The 17,061-nt window shown below is 39.4% G+C and overlaps 1 protein-coding gene across 18 annotated transcripts in view; it reads right to left on the minus strand.

The window, feature by feature from the left end:
• The window catches only part of RCBTB2 (RCC1 and BTB domain containing protein 2), a 125,722-nt gene that overhangs the window by 63,524 nt on the left and 45,137 nt on the right, over positions 1-17,061 (minus strand). For 11 of the 18 annotated variants that reach the window (XR_010383622.1, XR_010383621.1, XR_010383620.1 and 8 more), the window contains 3 exons: positions 11,635-11,748; positions 7,865-9,555; positions 414-512 (listed from right to left, as the gene is read on the minus strand). The gene's annotated coding sequence lies outside the window, so the exon portion shown is untranslated. Of the gene's footprint in view, positions 1-413; positions 513-1,202; positions 1,386-5,493; positions 5,558-7,012; positions 7,287-7,864; positions 9,556-11,634; positions 11,749-17,061 lie in introns of those variants that run through there. The other 7 variants (XM_064493171.1, XM_064493170.1, XM_064493169.1 and 4 more) reach the window with 5 other exon arrangements.

Raw genomic sequence — 17,061 nt, forward strand, 5'->3', positions numbered from 1 at the left:
TTATAGTAATACATCAACATATACTTCTTAAAAATCCACAGCATGCATATAGAATACCATATTCATGATAGGATAAACATTTATCCTAAATAACAGCAACAGTAATAACAGTTAAAGTCAGCAGTTACCCTGTGCCAGGCACCCAGTGCCTTATATTATCTCATTTAATCTTTATAATAGCAAAAAGAAATAGGTATGATCATTGCCTCTGTTGAATGGACATATTTCAATACATTGACCAACAGTCACCAGCCAGTCAGTCAGTCAGAGCCAGGATAAATTCTAAAGCCAGAACTAATTCTGAAGACCCTCCCTTGTATTACAGGGATAATTTAAGTTTTCTTATATACATTGCAGCTAGGTTTGTTTTGTACCGACTGGTTGGGAACATTCCCTGCAAAAATGTTTGTTACCTGATTGTTTTAAATTTCTGGAACCCAATATTCAGTCATCTTTAATCCTGTTCCATCTAGATCCTTGAGAAGTTGTCTTCTAGGGTAAGGTTAATGTGACTGAAAATGTAAATACATAAATAAATTCTATTAGAGAAAAACAGAAAAGAATATATTATTTTGCAACTTTAACAAGTATTTATCTGAGAAAAATACAGTTAAAAATTGTGTCAGTTCCATTTATTAGTAAAAAGTCAGCAGTGGAGGTGCTCAGTTACAAAAAGAATAAATATTATAAAATATAACTTTCAGATATATTTTATAAGTTTTAGGAGAGGCTTTCAACAATGTGGACACTGAAATTTATGAAAAAACACTAAGGAAAGTTTAATCTACAGTATTTCAACATAAAAAAATGCAAGGGAAATAATTTAGAATGGAAAAAAAGCAAAATTTTCAAACTTTTGGAAGAAAGTATAGAAAATATCTTTATGACTTCAGGATAGGGAAAGATTTCTTAAGTGAGACACAAAAGCATAAACCACAAAGAAAAGACTGGGAAATTTTACTACAGTAAAGCTTAAAACTTCGGCATAATAAAAGACAAAACTGAACAAAGGGAAAAAACAAGCCACAGAATGGGAGAGGATATTTTCAACATGTATCACTGGTAGCTGGCAAAGAATTAGTATTCACAGCATATAAAGAACACCTAAAAATCAAAGAAAAAGACAAGCAATCCAATTTTGAAATAGACAGAGGATACAGGCAATTCACAAAAGTCACAAAGGAAGACGTTAATAAACATACTCATGGAATTCATCATGGAAACGCAATCACAGTGAGACAGATCCCACCCATCAGATCTGCAAGATCAAAGGGGACAATACACAGTGTTTGTGAGGATGCAGATCACCTTCATATTGCTGGAAGGAAGGAATGTAAACTGGTAGTTTTGAGAGCAACTGAACAATCTTTAGGCCAGAGCAGTGTCTTTCAATCTTTTTTGATATATACATGCAGCTGAAACAAAAGTTTCACAGAATAATTCTTATTACTTGAGATACTTAGGGATACCATCTTTCCTATTTTTCACATTTTACATTATTCTGTTCTACACTAGCCTATTTTATCTTCTTCTATTTCACTATTTTTTTATTGCTGGTTTCAGCCCACTAAAATAATTTCAAGATCACTAATAAGTCATGTCTTGTAGTCTGGAAAACACTGGCCTAGATGAACTCTAGAGCACATACATAATTGTTTGCAACAGCAAAAAAAAAAAAAAAAAAAAAATCTAGGAATAGGAGATAGAATTGATCAACAGGCTCCATCAACAGAATTTATAAACTGTGGCATGTGCATACCCCCCAGCAATGAAAATAACTTATGTAGAATCAACACAGACAAATCTCCAAAACCAATTTTGATCAAAAATCACTAAGTCACAGAATGATATGTATGATACACTACTTGATAATTTTTTAAAATATGCAGAAAACAATACAATTTTCATGTGTAATGGATACTGACATACACATGGCTAGACCCTGATGGTAATTTTTTCATAAAAAGTTTTGATGGAGGTAATGACTAAGACAAAATCTGCTATGTAATCCTATCAATGAATTGGTATGACTTGGCTTTTCCATCTGACAAGACAGTTTTCAAGATTTTAAGCTTAAGGTAAATTCATCGCCTAATATGGGAGGATAAGGTTACCCAATGTTAAGGAAAACAAAACTGCTGAATCAGAATACCACCATTCTAATACTGTCTTTACCTCGCACACAGGAATACTTTATCTATGCGCATATAGATATAGTGTCTTAAATGCCAAGGGAGAAAAACTCGAAATAGAAAGAAGTGTGTTAGAATGACAAAAATGTGTTTTCTATTTCTGGTCTTAACCCGCTTATAAATGTCCCCTTTTTCTGCACAGGAGGACAACGCGTCTTGCAGAGCCAGGGCAGAGGAGAGCATCTGTATTGGGAAGATCTTCACAGTGATAGTATCATGGCAGACGATCGTTCCATATGATACTATATGCTACTTCATTGCTTCTCATTTCATGTGTTTTGGGATATATGACTTGGCTCATCCGTATGGTTAATCGCTCATTTAAAAGTGCAGTGGGCTTTACAAAATAGTTTCTTACGCATTTCCTCATTTTGTTTAAATGTAATAAAAATAAAGAATCTTACTATACTGATATTTGCCTTGTAATACAAAAAGAAAATAGAGGAGATTAAGTACCTTCTCCAGCCAGAAGCTCCTGCCACTGATGTCTGCCTTTAGAAGGTCCAAACTGGACACTCAAGAGCCAATGTTTCAGGTTTTTGCAAGAGGAGTTTTCAAAACCAAATTTATATCAACTAAGGTAATCCTTTTCATGACACTTCTTAGTCTGGCTGTTTTCCTAAACTTATATAGCTCAATAATTTATTTCCAAATTATCTATGATTGGGACAGATAACTCTCTTATATGTTGTATTTTGAGAATTTTCCCTAAACTTTAATAACTACACAGTTGAAGATTAATGGACAAGAAGGCAGTCTGTAACTGAACATGATAAACATATCCATTTCTAATCCTCTAGAAGAACAGGGTAAATAATTCATTTCCCGGCACACAGCATATAAGGGGCAGTCTCTACATGTTATTGTTGGTAATCAGTATTAATCAGTGTGTCTGCTAATAGGACAATGTGTCATATTACTTGATAATGCCTCTGACCTAAATGAGTTAGGACATTCATTTGCCTAATTCATTCAACAAACACTGATTTAGTGCCTGCAGGAGGCACTAAACTGAAAGCAAATATGTAAAATAAAAAATAATAATAATAATGGGGAACAAAAGGATATCCATCTCATAGATGCTTGTGTCAGCATTACCCCAACCCAGTGTTATTCATGGGCCTTAAGAGCTAGTAAGCTAGACACACTGTATCTGAGGGAACATATCTGCCATGTAAATTGGTATTTTGTAATTAATTGGAAGTTTCTAAATGCTGGTATCTGTCCTCTAGAAGTGATCCCAGAAGAAAAAGTGGGGAGGGAGGGAAGGAATTTTTGCAGAGAAAAGCCCAGTGTCATGTATTTTTAAAACTCAACTTAGTAATATGAGGTCAACCCTAGAGCTATGCTTGTAAAACACAATATATATAAAAAGTTTTCTTGCAATACAGAACTCAATGCTTTTAACAAATTCTCCCATCTGGGCAACACAGTTGATGATGCTTTTATAATCAAAGAAACACGACATGAAGGAAAACTAATGTCTTTCAGGACACGGTTCACAGTATCAGTGTGCTAATGAGCGCCAGATGAAGTAAATGTCAATGGCATAATGATAGTCCCACCTATATGCTTAGTTGAGTCATTAAATGGTGTGTCATCCATAAGTTAGAAATATTAAGTATGTATAGATACAATAAAATAATTAAACATGATCCCAATTATCACCTGCAAAAAAGGATGATAGGTATAATTTACCTCCACTTGAATGAGATGTCACAAGTCAATGAAAAATAACAGTAAGATATCCACACAGCTGCTAACTCAAGTGGGACAATTATAAACAAGATGGCAAAACTAAAAGCACAACTAAAACTAAAGCACAACCTCAAAGGAAGCGGTACTGCCACATGTTTATGATAAAACAGCAAACTGACTTAAGCAACACAGAAATATTTTAATTACTCCATTGTAAAAAGGTTTCCAAATTTCACTAAGAGTGATGAAGCAGGTCTTCAGTCCAAAGCAAAACTGTATTTAGTTTGAAGAGATTACTGGACTCAACATTGGTCTTCTCATCTAAGCAAAGTGTCACTTTCAAATATAAAAAATAATCAACATAAACTATATAAATATTTTAAGTTGTTATGCTAGCTAAAATGAACCAGTACTTGAGACACTTGTATGTCCATTTGATATTTAGATCCTTATAGATCTAATACATTTTTTTAAAGCCCCTACCATGCCTAATAAAGAGACTCCGAATTGTTAAAGATCTTGGCCCCACAACACAAATATTCCTTTGACATGGTAGCCCCTCTTGCCCTTGGCTCATCTCCATTTGCAATTCATAATGTTCAGTCAAATGCATTCAGCCTGATACAGAACATATTATAATGTGGTCACAATTCATGATTTACTCACATACTATCACCCATTGGTATTTGTCAGCTCAAAATGTCTTCCATGGGGAGAGGTATATACTAGATATGAGCTCAGGTTAGATTAATAAGGCAGAAGACATATAGAAGACACACACTCCATTGTCAGATTAATGCTGAAAAAAACTATTATGCCTTAAATTTCCTGGAGACTTTCACACTGTTAAGATGGAATCACTGTGTGAATTAGACACGTTGCTTCTGGATAACGAAAACGAGGACCGTATCAGCCTTCCAGTGGGGGCATACTATGAATACCCCTTTCGGAGAGGCAAGCTCTCTGCTCCTTTGAAGTAAATATCCCCATGTAGGCCTCCATTTTCAGCTTTGAACATTAAGTCCTTAACGCCACCCTGCAACTCCGATAATTCCACTCCTGATCTTAAATCTGTCTTTCCTGGTCAATTTTGATTTATAGCAAGTCAACTCCAGTAAACTTTCAGAGTAGCAGTACCTTAGAGGCATTTTAATTCCACTTTATCCAAGTGAAAATCTAAATTAAATATGACAGTCTTAAAGTCATAAGCAAATGCCACGGGTATCTTCCACTTACAGCTCCAGATTAACAGCTCTTGATGTCTAAACAGTGTTTGTAACCAACTTTGTAATCCATGTAAGTAAAAGACCTAAAAGGAAAAACACTTTACTTTCTAAAACTTTTCCTCTTTTAGCCTCTTTCTCTAAATATCCCTTAATTCTGGACCACAATTTGGTTAGGCTTGTCTGGTTCATTCAGAAATCTCCAAAAGCAGTAAGTTAATACCTTAAAGCATGACATCATACCAGGTGAATAGTCAACACAGTTTCAAATAAAGAAAAGCAACCACCACTCTTAAAAAACAACTGCACTAGTCACCCACAGCCAGACAGACATTAAGAAGCAATTGCAAAGTGAAAATACTTTGTTTTTCTCAACACACCTCTAATATTGGTTTGGCTAGTCTCTTCCATTCAAGAGCCCAGTCTCTTCATTTGATGTGCTGCATTAAACTGTAACGTTCTGAATAACGTGAACTCTACTTGAAGAAAAAATTTTTTTCAGCTATATATAATAAAAGACAGTTACATTTGTCACCATGGTCATAGTGTGGGGCCCCATGAAAGACATAGCAAAGAATGGCAAAACAAACAAACAAACCCAAAAAACAAAAACAAAAATTTCTCCTAGAAAGATTATTTAATTCTAAAAACCAGTTCTCCATCATGAACATCACCTTCAGTTTATCCTTCAGACCCACCATAATCATGCTGTTTAAAATTGCAACCCATCCCTGTACTCTGGTCCCCTTTCTCTGCTCTTTTGTCATTTATTTCATAGCACTTAGTTTTCTAACACAACAAATAATTAGATGTGTTTATTGTTAACCATTCTTTGCTAGGATGTAAGCTCCAAAGGGATGAATTCTGTCTATTTTGTTCACTGAGGTACTCTAAACACCTAGACACGACTTGACACAAAGTAGTCACTCAATAAATGTTGAATGAATCAAGCAAGCAAGCAAACAATCCACAGTGCATTTAGACTTCAGTACTAAATGTTTCTGGAGTCAAGTTAAATTCCAATTTCACTTTTAACAGTTAACAGGTATCTACTGAGTTGCGATTATGGGGGAGGCAGATCACATAAATACATACCAGACACCAAAAAAGGCTACAAAGCCAAACTGAGCAAGACAAGAGGTTGGACAGCAAGGGCACCGGCTGTTTTAGATGAGGTAGTCACCTCTGAAGTGATGGCAATTATTTTGAGACCTGAATAAAGTCAGGTGCCATGCAGATTCAGGTGGAGGGGAAAAGTGAGCTTTGAGCATGGAGAAAACAGAAAATGCACAGGCCTGAGGGTGGAGGCCGGCTTGGGAAGCCCGGTAAGAGCAGTGAGGACTGAGTGGTAGGAGTGGGGTGTGCAAGAATGTATCATTCCAATTGTCTTTACCTACTAAATAACATGAATATATTGCCTAGTGCTCCGAGAAAGACAGATTACATTTCACTTAGAGTTCTCAGATTCTCTGATAGTAAGTGCTTCTTCTGTTCCATCCTCCAAATGTCTGTATCAGCACATCATACAAGATTACAAGTCACACAGTAACGACATTGTTAAAAACCATTCTGAGAGTAGACTTAACTAAGTACCACTAAGAGGGTGTAAAGCCAAGCAGGAACTTAGTACCAGATGGGTGCAAACCAGGAGGCTCAATAAACATTGAACAGTCACTTGCGGGGGGGGGGGGGGGGGGGGGGCGGGGGGGCGGGGAGAGTGTCGTTCCAAAGCACTGTGAACTCTACCACCTTCATTCGGCACTGACAAAATTTAAGTTACCAAGCACGGTACCAGGAAGCTCTACGACATGCATTTTGTTACAGTCCTGAGCTCGAACAGTTCCGACATTTTATTTAATTTCCTAAAGAACAAAAGCAAAAAGTTCACTCTGAACTCGCCTTCCAACTCAGGCAGGAAGTTCTTTCTCGGCCAGGGAGGAGCACTTGGAGTTTTCAGCGTCTGAAAAATCTCTATTTCCGGGGCTGAGCAGAGCAATATCTTCTGGCTTAATTAAAATGTTTATGGCGATTTCTCCCAGTTCCTTCACAACAGTTCCGAAACAGCTTCGCCTAGTTGAGTCAAACTTTCTGCGCTATCCCTCAGTATCAGGACCAAAGGTCGAAGGCATAGTAATGAGTTTAACAAGCCGGTTCCGGGCCGAGACCTGGGGAACTAGATACATGAACACTTCGAGAGCGACAGAAACGACAAAAGCAGTCTGCGCGGGACAGAGTGGAAAGCAGAGACGAAACTCCCAGGCACGTGCCTCCACGGGCCCGGACGGAAGCAGCCGCGCGGGCCTGAGCCACGGACGCCTCCAGGAAAGCAACAGCCCTGGAACCACGCCAACGTGACCCTCGCCGCGGCAGGCCTCCTCCGCCAGCCAAACTGCGCATGCGCAGCGTCGCCCGGCCGGCGTCCTGGGTCGGGGTACAACCCCGGAGCCGCGCGCCCAGCCCCCGCCAGCGGGCCTGCGCACGCGTACGCGCCATATCGGCCCTTGACCTGGGCGTGGGTGTTGCCCCAGAGCCCCGTGCCCAGGTCAGCCAGCGAACGTGCGCACGCGTGGTGACGCCTGGGCTCCGGCTCGGACGGGGCTCTCGCCCCAGGGGCTGCTCCTCGGTGTCGCCGCGCCCCGCAGCTAGGGCCGCGCGGGCGGGGAGAGGTGGCCCGCCGCTGGGGATGTGAGAGTGGCCCGCTTCTAGCCCGGCACCCCTCTTGACTTAGAACGCTATCCCCCATGCCCTTACCTTCAGCGCAGGCCGGAGCCACATCCGCCCCGCCTCCTGGGTCGCCGTTACTGCTCGCTCGGGGGCCCGGCGCTGCGACGAGTTGGCGCCTCCCCTTGAAGCGGCCCGGCCTCGGCGGGATGCGCTCGGGTGCCCTGCCGGGAGGGGAAAGGAGGGGAGCACGCACGAGGGGAGCGCACTGGAGGCGAGGGGAGGGGGCCGGCGACGGCGTCTCGCCCCTCCTCTCCTCCCGGCTGCCCACTGCCGCCCCCGCCCCTTTCTCGCTGACTCCCTCTCGGCTCCAAGCGGACCCCTAGAACTGAATACCGCACCCCTGGCTGGGTCCATCTCCGCCCTTTTCCCGGGATTCTCCAGTGGGACGCCCCCACCTCCAGGGTTCCGGTCCCCAAAGTCTTGGGAATTTGGTGATACCTGACCCGGAAGGGTGAGGCCTAGGGATGCTGCTGCGGCAACCGTTTCCACACTCCCTCTCCCCAGCCTATCCCAGGTTTTCTAGTGGTCCCTCAATCAGGGAGCTCGGATCGCTTCACGTGGCTTCCCTGCTTTCCCCTCAATGCCGTGGGGCTGAAGTCCTTTACCTTTCTACAAAGGCTGAAATAAACAGTGATGAGGCTGAACGGGTGATCTGAGTTACCTTGCGAACAAGGTCTTCTGGAACAACCACACTCTCCAATTTGAAGTAGTTTCTTGTATTACACTGCACTTCTGGCCTTAGATTTTAGTAAAATGCATTACAGCTTTGTAACTTGCAATGGTTTCTCCCACTTTACTACACTTACGTTGGCCTGAGTGGGTTTTGGTAAAATGCTCCACAGTTACTAGCTGTTCCCATGAAGTGAGCTGATTGCTTTCACGCTGGCGCTTAAATGAGGACACAGGTTCAACGTTTAAATGATTTGCCTAAAGTAGCACAGCCAGATGGAATAACCGAGATTTCAACCTAGAATGACCATGTCAGTCTTTCGTTTGGTCTGGCCTTTGTATTGGATAAGCATCATTCCAGAATGTCTAGCTGCTTTTACTGCAGCTGCTATAATTGGCAGACTTTTATGTCTATCATCACAGCATAGTCCTCTGAGCCCCTGAAGGAGGCTTGCATTTATTTGCTTTTATGCATGGTGGTGCATAAGACAAACTTTCCCCCCCAATCAGTTATCCTTTGGCCTTTTAATATAAACTATGACATAACCATAACTGAAAGGACACTGGAGTTTTGATTTGAAAAGGATAATCAGAAGGCACTCCTTTAACAGTATTTAAGGGAGAGGGTGGCCAGACTAAAGAAAGTAGTCAGATGAGGTGGGGTTATCACTAAACATACCTTCTTAATATAACAATGATTTGTGATGATATCTCACTAGATTGTGAAACTCTGGAGGGCATAGGTCATGCCTTATTAATTTCTGTACCATAAAATGCTTAAGAAATGGTTGTGGAATCAAATTAATGTTGATTATGGGCCTTTAGTTCCTCAAATATGCTTACTGCATTGAACTGCATTGAAAAACCTAAACATAAACATTTTGAATGGTTTGTACCAGTTCTCTTGGGCCTGACAGCCTGGATAAACACATCTTTTAAGTGTGATTGATACCTAATCCAAAAGGGCTTTAAATCACTTTTTCCTGTGTTCTGATCAATCAGGTTTCTGCTTCCTCTTTTCCTTGTGGCAAAGCAGCATAATACTGAGTCTGCATTAAAAAAAAAAAAAAATCACTGTTATTTTTCTGTTCAGGAAAAGACTTTCCTTCTGATCACCACCAAAGCTAAAATTCATCATTAAACAAGTTTAGAGTTGATTCATGCAACAGGATTGATTTCTAATTCAAACATGTTTCCTGCCACTTTTTCCCTTTATCCAAACTACTTTGTATTTAAGGCATTTTAAGGGATATGAGTCACCATTTAGAGAGTAAAATAATCGGAAACCAGTTCCATACAAAATGTCACACATAATTTACAAATCAACCTATATAGTTATTCTTTCTCTGCAGAAATAACACTGCTTTACAAATTAGTATTTTTCAAAAATTTGGGTATTTTTTTACATAAAGTCAATACTTTTTAAAAGGCCTGAAGTTCTTAGTCCTGAGATTATTCCTAAATGATGAAAAACAATAAGACATTTTAAAGTATAGACTTTCTCTGATTTCTACCACTGAAACATATTGCTAACGGAGAACTTAACGTTAAGTTGTGATTACAGCAAGAATGATCAGAACAGAGATTTCAACCGGTGTAGTCCCAGAATATAGACAAGGAAACTTCCTATAACAAATCTGACCCCTCAAGCAGTTGGAATGTGGGAAGAAATTATTAGACTATCTCTATTTTAATTTAAATTAAGAATCAAACTTTATTAGTATTTAACATGTAGATTGACAATAGTGCATTTTTTTGTGATCAGAGTACATGATCAAAAATGTACCCAGCTCTGTAGGTAGGCATCTGATTTCACCACATTTTGAATCCATATAATATTTTAAATATAAAAATTTGGGTTTATATAACATTTTAAGTACAGTAATCTTGATATGTATATAATATTTTAATTTCTGCCTTTATACTATGTTGTTATACTATGCAGTAAGTAAATGTTTATTCTTTAATCATTTTTAGCATATTTATTTAGCAAAGGTTGGTAGCTTACATAATATTTCTTTGAATTAACTGTTGCTTTGTACCATAAGACTTAGAAAATCATAGAGCTGAGAGAGATTAAATATAAATCCTCATTTTACAGATGCCTTGATTGTGAAGTAAGTTGTCTCAAGTACTTGGATTCATAGTTTCAATGCTGTTTCAATGCAACATCCACTCCTAAGATGAATAGCAGGATTTCATCATCATTCAAATGAATGATAACAGCAATCCTGCCATTGCACAAGGTAGGAAGATACAGGTACTTCCCATAGAACTCTAGACAGAAGAAATTCACTGTAACTTTTTACTTTAATTATAGATTCACATGAAGTTGCAAAAATAGTACAGAGAGAGAGCAGCCCCACGTGCCTGCCCCGATTCCACCTCTAGTTATGTAAATGGAGGAAATTTATCAGTTAATATGTTTGTCCTCAGAAAAAGCTCAAATGATAGATTTAATAATGATAACTGCAATTTTTTGAATACCTATTTTATACCAACAGCTTTCCCTATATTATCTCATCTAAAGCTCACACCAGTCCTGTAAAGGCAGAGGTTATCCTTGGTTTAGCAGCTAAAGCAACTCAGATTCCAAGAGATTAAGTCACTTCCATCAGCTCCCAAGGCCAGATCTGCTGCCTTGAACGTTTCGCCTTTTCCACATTATGGACAGCTGAAGTTCATACATTCCTTACACTGTGTTCCAGCTGAATCCTGACAATTGTCTAACAATAAAAACATTTTATTTATTATATTTTTTAAATTGTGAGTATTTCCTCAGAAGTTAAAAGTGTTTCTTTTTATAAAATCTACATTAAAAATAATGTGTCTGATTCAATACTTCAATTTTATTTAGGACCAACAACTTTTTCCAGGGAGTTCAAAATTAAAAGAAGGAAGGAAAGATGACTAGATTACATATAAGTTCCTTTAAAATTTTTTTAGTCTGTTGACTTCACAGTATTGCTAAATTCTTTGTACTAGAAAGCTGTACTCAGACATTATAGGTCATTAGAGGTTAAAATTCCCATCACCACATCTGTTAAGTTTACCTACTGTCTTAGTCAGTTCTGGCTGCTTTAACAAACTGCCATAGACTGGGTGGTCAATAAGCAACAGAAACTTACCCCTCACAGTTTTAGAGGCTGAAAGTCTGCAATCAGGGTGCCAGCATGGATGGGTTCTGGTGAGGTCCCTCTTTTGGGTTGCAGACTGCTATCTTCTCACTGTATCCTCACATACTGGAAAGAAGGCAAGAGAGCATTCTGGGATCCTTTTATAAGGACACTAATCCCAAACAGGAGGGTCCACCCTCATGACCTAATTTCTTTCCAAAGGCCTCAGTTCCTAATACAATCACATTAGGGGTTAGGATTTCAACATATGAATTTAGGGGAGAGAAATATTCAGTCCCTCACACCTACATCTGGACCTGTGTACTCTGTATTCCCTCTTGTTACTGAGAATGGACTGCCCATGCTCCTAAGTCCAACTTTTCCACTTTTGTCCTAGATCTGTCTTCTACTTGCAAGAGTTGTTACTCTAGCAGTTGTCAACTTTCAATCCTACCTTATTATGTTTTATCTCTATGCTGGGTCATTCCCACAGCATGTTAACATTGTGCACCATCTTCCCATCTTTAAAAAAATTCCTGACAATGTGTCCCCCTCCAGCTACCACCATATTTCTCTGTTCTCTTGCAGAACTCCTTGAAAGAGCCATTTATACTCACTGTATCCTAATCCCCTCCACCTATTCATTGAATCTACCCCAACCAGGCTTTTGTTTCTACCTCTCCACTGAAACTGTTATTGGCAGTCACCAATGACCTCCCTAGGTTAAATAAGTGGTTACTTCTCATTTATCTTACTTGAACTGTCAGCAGTATTTGAAAGAATTTCTCACCCCTGAAGTCTTGAAGCATTCACTTTCTTTGCTTAGCCTTTTAGGGTCCCCTCCTTCTTAATTCTTCTACCTCACCGGCAACTCCATTGGCTGATTACCTCTCATTCCTGCATCTCCAGTCATAGGCATGCCCAGAGTTCAGTCTTTGGACTCCTTTATCTTCTCACTTCCCTAATAATTTCACGTGTCCTCAAGATTCAATTTTTTAGTGTTCAACTCCTCCAGCCACTCCTGGGGCTATTTCCCTCAGTGTTCTGCCACTTCACTGATCCCAACAGATTCATGACTCTACTCTAATGAAACTTGGAGACTTTATCCTTTTTCCAGTCCACAATGAGGACCCAGTCATAATGGGACAGTATTCCCTTTTAAAACCTCCCAAAACAGAAAGATTTCATACTGCTTTATTCTTTCCAGATATCTAGACACCAAGGCCCCAATTTAAAAAAGAGAGAGAGAGAAAATTTCTCTTAACTTTTAACTTTTTTCTTAGGAATTCAGAAAAATCCAGTTATCCTTCAGGGAGGAGGAAATTTTTCTTTCTTTCCTCCTTGTCAAGTCTCTAGCAGCAAAAACTAAGCACAGGTAAATGTATCCAAAGGTTACCCTGTTAAGGATTGAATGAATGAATGAATGAATGCGCTGTGTACTGTTGATTGGGTATAATCTGAGGAAGCAGATTTGTTTTCTAGATCTTAAATTCCTCGAGGCTTTATGAAATTGGTAATTTGTATTACATTTCTAAGTTTCCTCTCCTATGTTTAAGATAATATATTGCAAATGCTAAGATAAAGCAAAGACTTGGGTTGAATCAGCCGACCACATTTTGGGAAAGCTGACTGACTAGAAGCTGAAGGTTGAAAAGGACTGGTTTGGGCAAGGAGTCTGACTGGGGGGAGCAGTTCCAGGGAAGAGGAGAGGTGGAGGAAGGGGAGGGAGAAGGCAGGGAGGAGGGGAAGGAGAAGCAAGAAGACCACTAAACACAACGCATTCCTTGGTCAGAAGAGAGGTGATAGCCTTGACACCAGAGAGGCATTTTTCTTTTATGCTTCTTTTTTTTTGTCTATGTTCTCATCATTTTTAATTTCTTTTCAAATATTACTGCAGATAATGTCATTGCTATTATAACCTATATTTCTGCAGGTGATAGCTTTGAAAATATAGCCAGGCCACAACAGCTTTCTGACCCCTGCATCAAAGGGCAACCTTGTGGGAATATTAGCTCTCCTTAAATCCCATGGAGGCTGGAGGATGGGGTGTTCTAGTATATAACTCTGCAGATACCATGTAGTATCCTCCTCCTTTGCCACTCCTGAGTCAGTACAGGTGACTCTCCTGGGGCCCCAATTGTGTGGGAGAGAGTAAGTGCCCAGGTTGCACTGATATGGGAGGCACCCAAGCAGCAATGCCGGGGTCTCTGTGTTTTAGAGAGACATCAGTTACACTGTACCTTTCCTGACATTTGCTCCTCACCACACTATATAGTATGGTGTATCCCAGCGTGGCGTAAGAATACAAAGTGATAAAAGTCATAGTGGATACATATACATGTTACTTTGGCAACACTGACAGAACCACAGACTACCAGGAGGAGGTCAAAGAAGGCTTCCCCAAAGAGAGAGCTTCAGGGTTAAGGATTATGAGTTTGCTAAGAGAATGACAGTTAGGGATGGGGGTGTTAGGGTGTTAGAATTCTACACCTGAAGTAGAATAAGAAAGAGTATGTTGTGTTAGAGAATTAGAAGTTGCTGAGCAAGACTAGAATGAAGGTGATATGGAGGAGTTAGGGCAATGACAGGTGATTAAAGTAGCAATGATTTCTTGAGTGCTTTCTAGGGCTGGGCTTCTTATTGTACATTATCTCAACTGATTCTTTCAAGAGCCTACAACTTAAATAATTCTGGCCCTTTCTTATAGTTCAAGCAGTGGAGACTTCAGCCACTTGCCTAGAGTCACATAACTAGTTAAGAGGCGGAGCTATGACTCAAATCCATCTCCAATTCCAGGCCAAGCTCTTTCCACTGGACTGTGTGGCCTCTTTCCAAATCAGTTAGAAAGGTAATGGGCCAAATCATAAAAGGCCTTGGCAGTACAGCAACAAGACATGTCACAGGATCCAACAAAGGATTTTAAGCAGGAGGACTATGTCATTCCCTTTGTGTTGAGGGGGCCACTGTGCAGTGGGGAGGATGGTGAGCCTGGAGCCAGGGGGACCACGTTAAGGCTCTACTGCATCAGCCCAGGAGTCCTTGAACTCAGTATGACAGCAAGCTGGGCTTAAAGAGAGAGAAGACATATTTGAGAAGATTTTGAGAAAAGACTGATTCATACATTTCTCCATGATAATAGGTCAAAGGGAAACGATGTTTTGATTGATGCTGAGAACGTGTTTGATAAAATTCAATCATCAATATTCATTTTTGATAAAGGAAATTTTAGTAAATGACTACATACACACCCTGAAAGCTAGCTTCATGTTTAATGGTGAAATTCATGTCCATTATATATAGTAATAAAACAATGGTGCCTCTTATTTCTAATTAATGCTCTAATGCTATTCTGGAAGGACCAGCTAATGCAATTAGGTAAGAAAGTAAAGTAAGGAATATGAAGACTGAAAAGGATGCAGGAAATTTATCATTATTTATAGATGATCCAGTTAGATTCATTGGCCAAGGGATGCTCACAGCCCCTATTCCCTACCCCCTCTTCCATTCAACTTTTTGGACTGGTCAAGTTCAAAGGGACTTTGTGGGTACCTGCCCCCAGAGAATGGAGCTGTTATTGTGTCATTCTGTCCAGTGGGAGGCACTGGGAGTGGCTCTTGTGACTCCTTTTTTGAAAGGCCTGAGGGAAAACATGTCAGAGCCCCCTCCTGGGAGGCAACCAACATATGAACTCCATCTGCGGCTTTTCATTCCTGTGCCTGAAAGGCAAGGCAAGCTCAGTGATAATCCAATTGCCGCAAGCATTGGAGCAAAAGCTTTTTTGCTCTAATACAGACTTCTCCTGACCAAGTGCTCTGGCTTGTCCTTATCCTGCATTGCAGGGGCCAGAGCCAAGACTGAGGACAGGATTCATGGCCTGCTTTGGTTCTAAGTCATGTAAGCATATATAGCACCACAGTGTAGCCTAATCTGCTTGAGTTCAACATTAGAGCCCAGGGAAGTCACCAGATAACAACAGTGATCATTTGCCTTGCTTTGGTTTTGTGTGTGTATGTGCATGTACTTTTCTTGGGGACTTTAAAGAAAAGCAGGTCAAGAGCAGGATTTAAGTTTTTCTCCATCTTTTTGTCAAATGCCACCTTGAAAACCCAAGAAAATAAACTGAAAAACTTTTAGAAATAATAGAGTTTAGCCATGTGGCCAGTTACAAAATCAATACACAAAAATCAGTAAGAAAACCTACTAAGACTAAGGAAGGCAAAATGGAGAAGCATGCTGTTTTTAGATAGGAAGATTCAACAACGTCAGGATGTCAATTTTCCTAAAATTAATTTATAAGTCTAATGCTATTCTAATAAAAAAAATCAATGATTTTATTGAAATAATTTAAAAATCCATTCGAAAGTGTAGTTCACTAGAGCCCTGTTAAAGACAGTTTGACTTAACGTATTAAATTTGTCTTTTGACTCAATAAATCTGCCTTTCGGAATCTATTAATATGAAAAGATGTATGTAGAAGGATATAGATCACAGCATTTTTATAATTAGGAAAAATGGGAAACAGCCTATATATTCTATGGCAAACTAATTAGATAAATTAAAGTGTGGCAAATACTGTTGGTTGCCTGCCTAAAAGCCACCCTCACTCCCTTTCTTCCTTCCTTTCTTTTACTTTTTATTAGGAAAATTTTAAAACATATACAAAAATAGACATAATGATTAATAAGCACCCATGTACTCATTGTTCAGCTTCGTCAATTAGCAGTTCACAGCCAAAGTTGTTTTCTCAATTCATCTCTCCACCACCACACTATTTTGAAGCATCTTACCATTTCACCTGTAAATATTTCAGTGGATTTTCTAAAAGATAAGAACTCTTTTGTAAAAAATAAAAATTATCCTATTTTGAAAGACTAACACTAATTCTTTGATTGTGAGACATCCTTTCAGAGTTCAAATTTTTAATTACCTCCCAAGTATTATATATTTTTTAACAGTTTGCGTGACTTGGGATTCAAATAAAGTCTACACACTGCAATTGGTTGATATGTCTTTTAAGTCTCTTTTAATCCTTTTAATCTTTTAATCCTCTTCAGTTCCTTTTGTTTCCTTGAAATTTATTTGTTAAAGAAACCAGGTTATTTGTCCTCTTAAATTTTCCAAAATCTGGATTTTCCTGAATGTGCTCTTCATACTTCCTGTAAATGGTAACCTTGAGTCTTGGTTACATTCAGATTCTTTTTTGGCGAGATGACTTCTCAGATGGTGTTGTATCCTTCCATCAGAAGGCATAGAATGTTGGGCTGTTTCTTTCTGTGATGTCAGTAGTTGTTGATGCTCAATGCCTGTACATACAACACTGCATTTAGTCCACTGAAGTAGATTAGTATCTGGTGTTATAAATGGTAATATCTTGATCCCATCATTTCTCCTCCATTTATTAGCTGAAATACTTTGACAAAGGGAAACTACTTTCCTTGA

This window comes from Camelus dromedarius, chromosome 13 (assembly GCF_036321535.1).
Source record: "Camelus dromedarius isolate mCamDro1 chromosome 13, mCamDro1.pat, whole genome shotgun sequence".
In the NCBI taxonomy this organism is placed as follows: Eukaryota; Metazoa; Chordata; class Mammalia; order Artiodactyla; family Camelidae; genus Camelus; species Camelus dromedarius.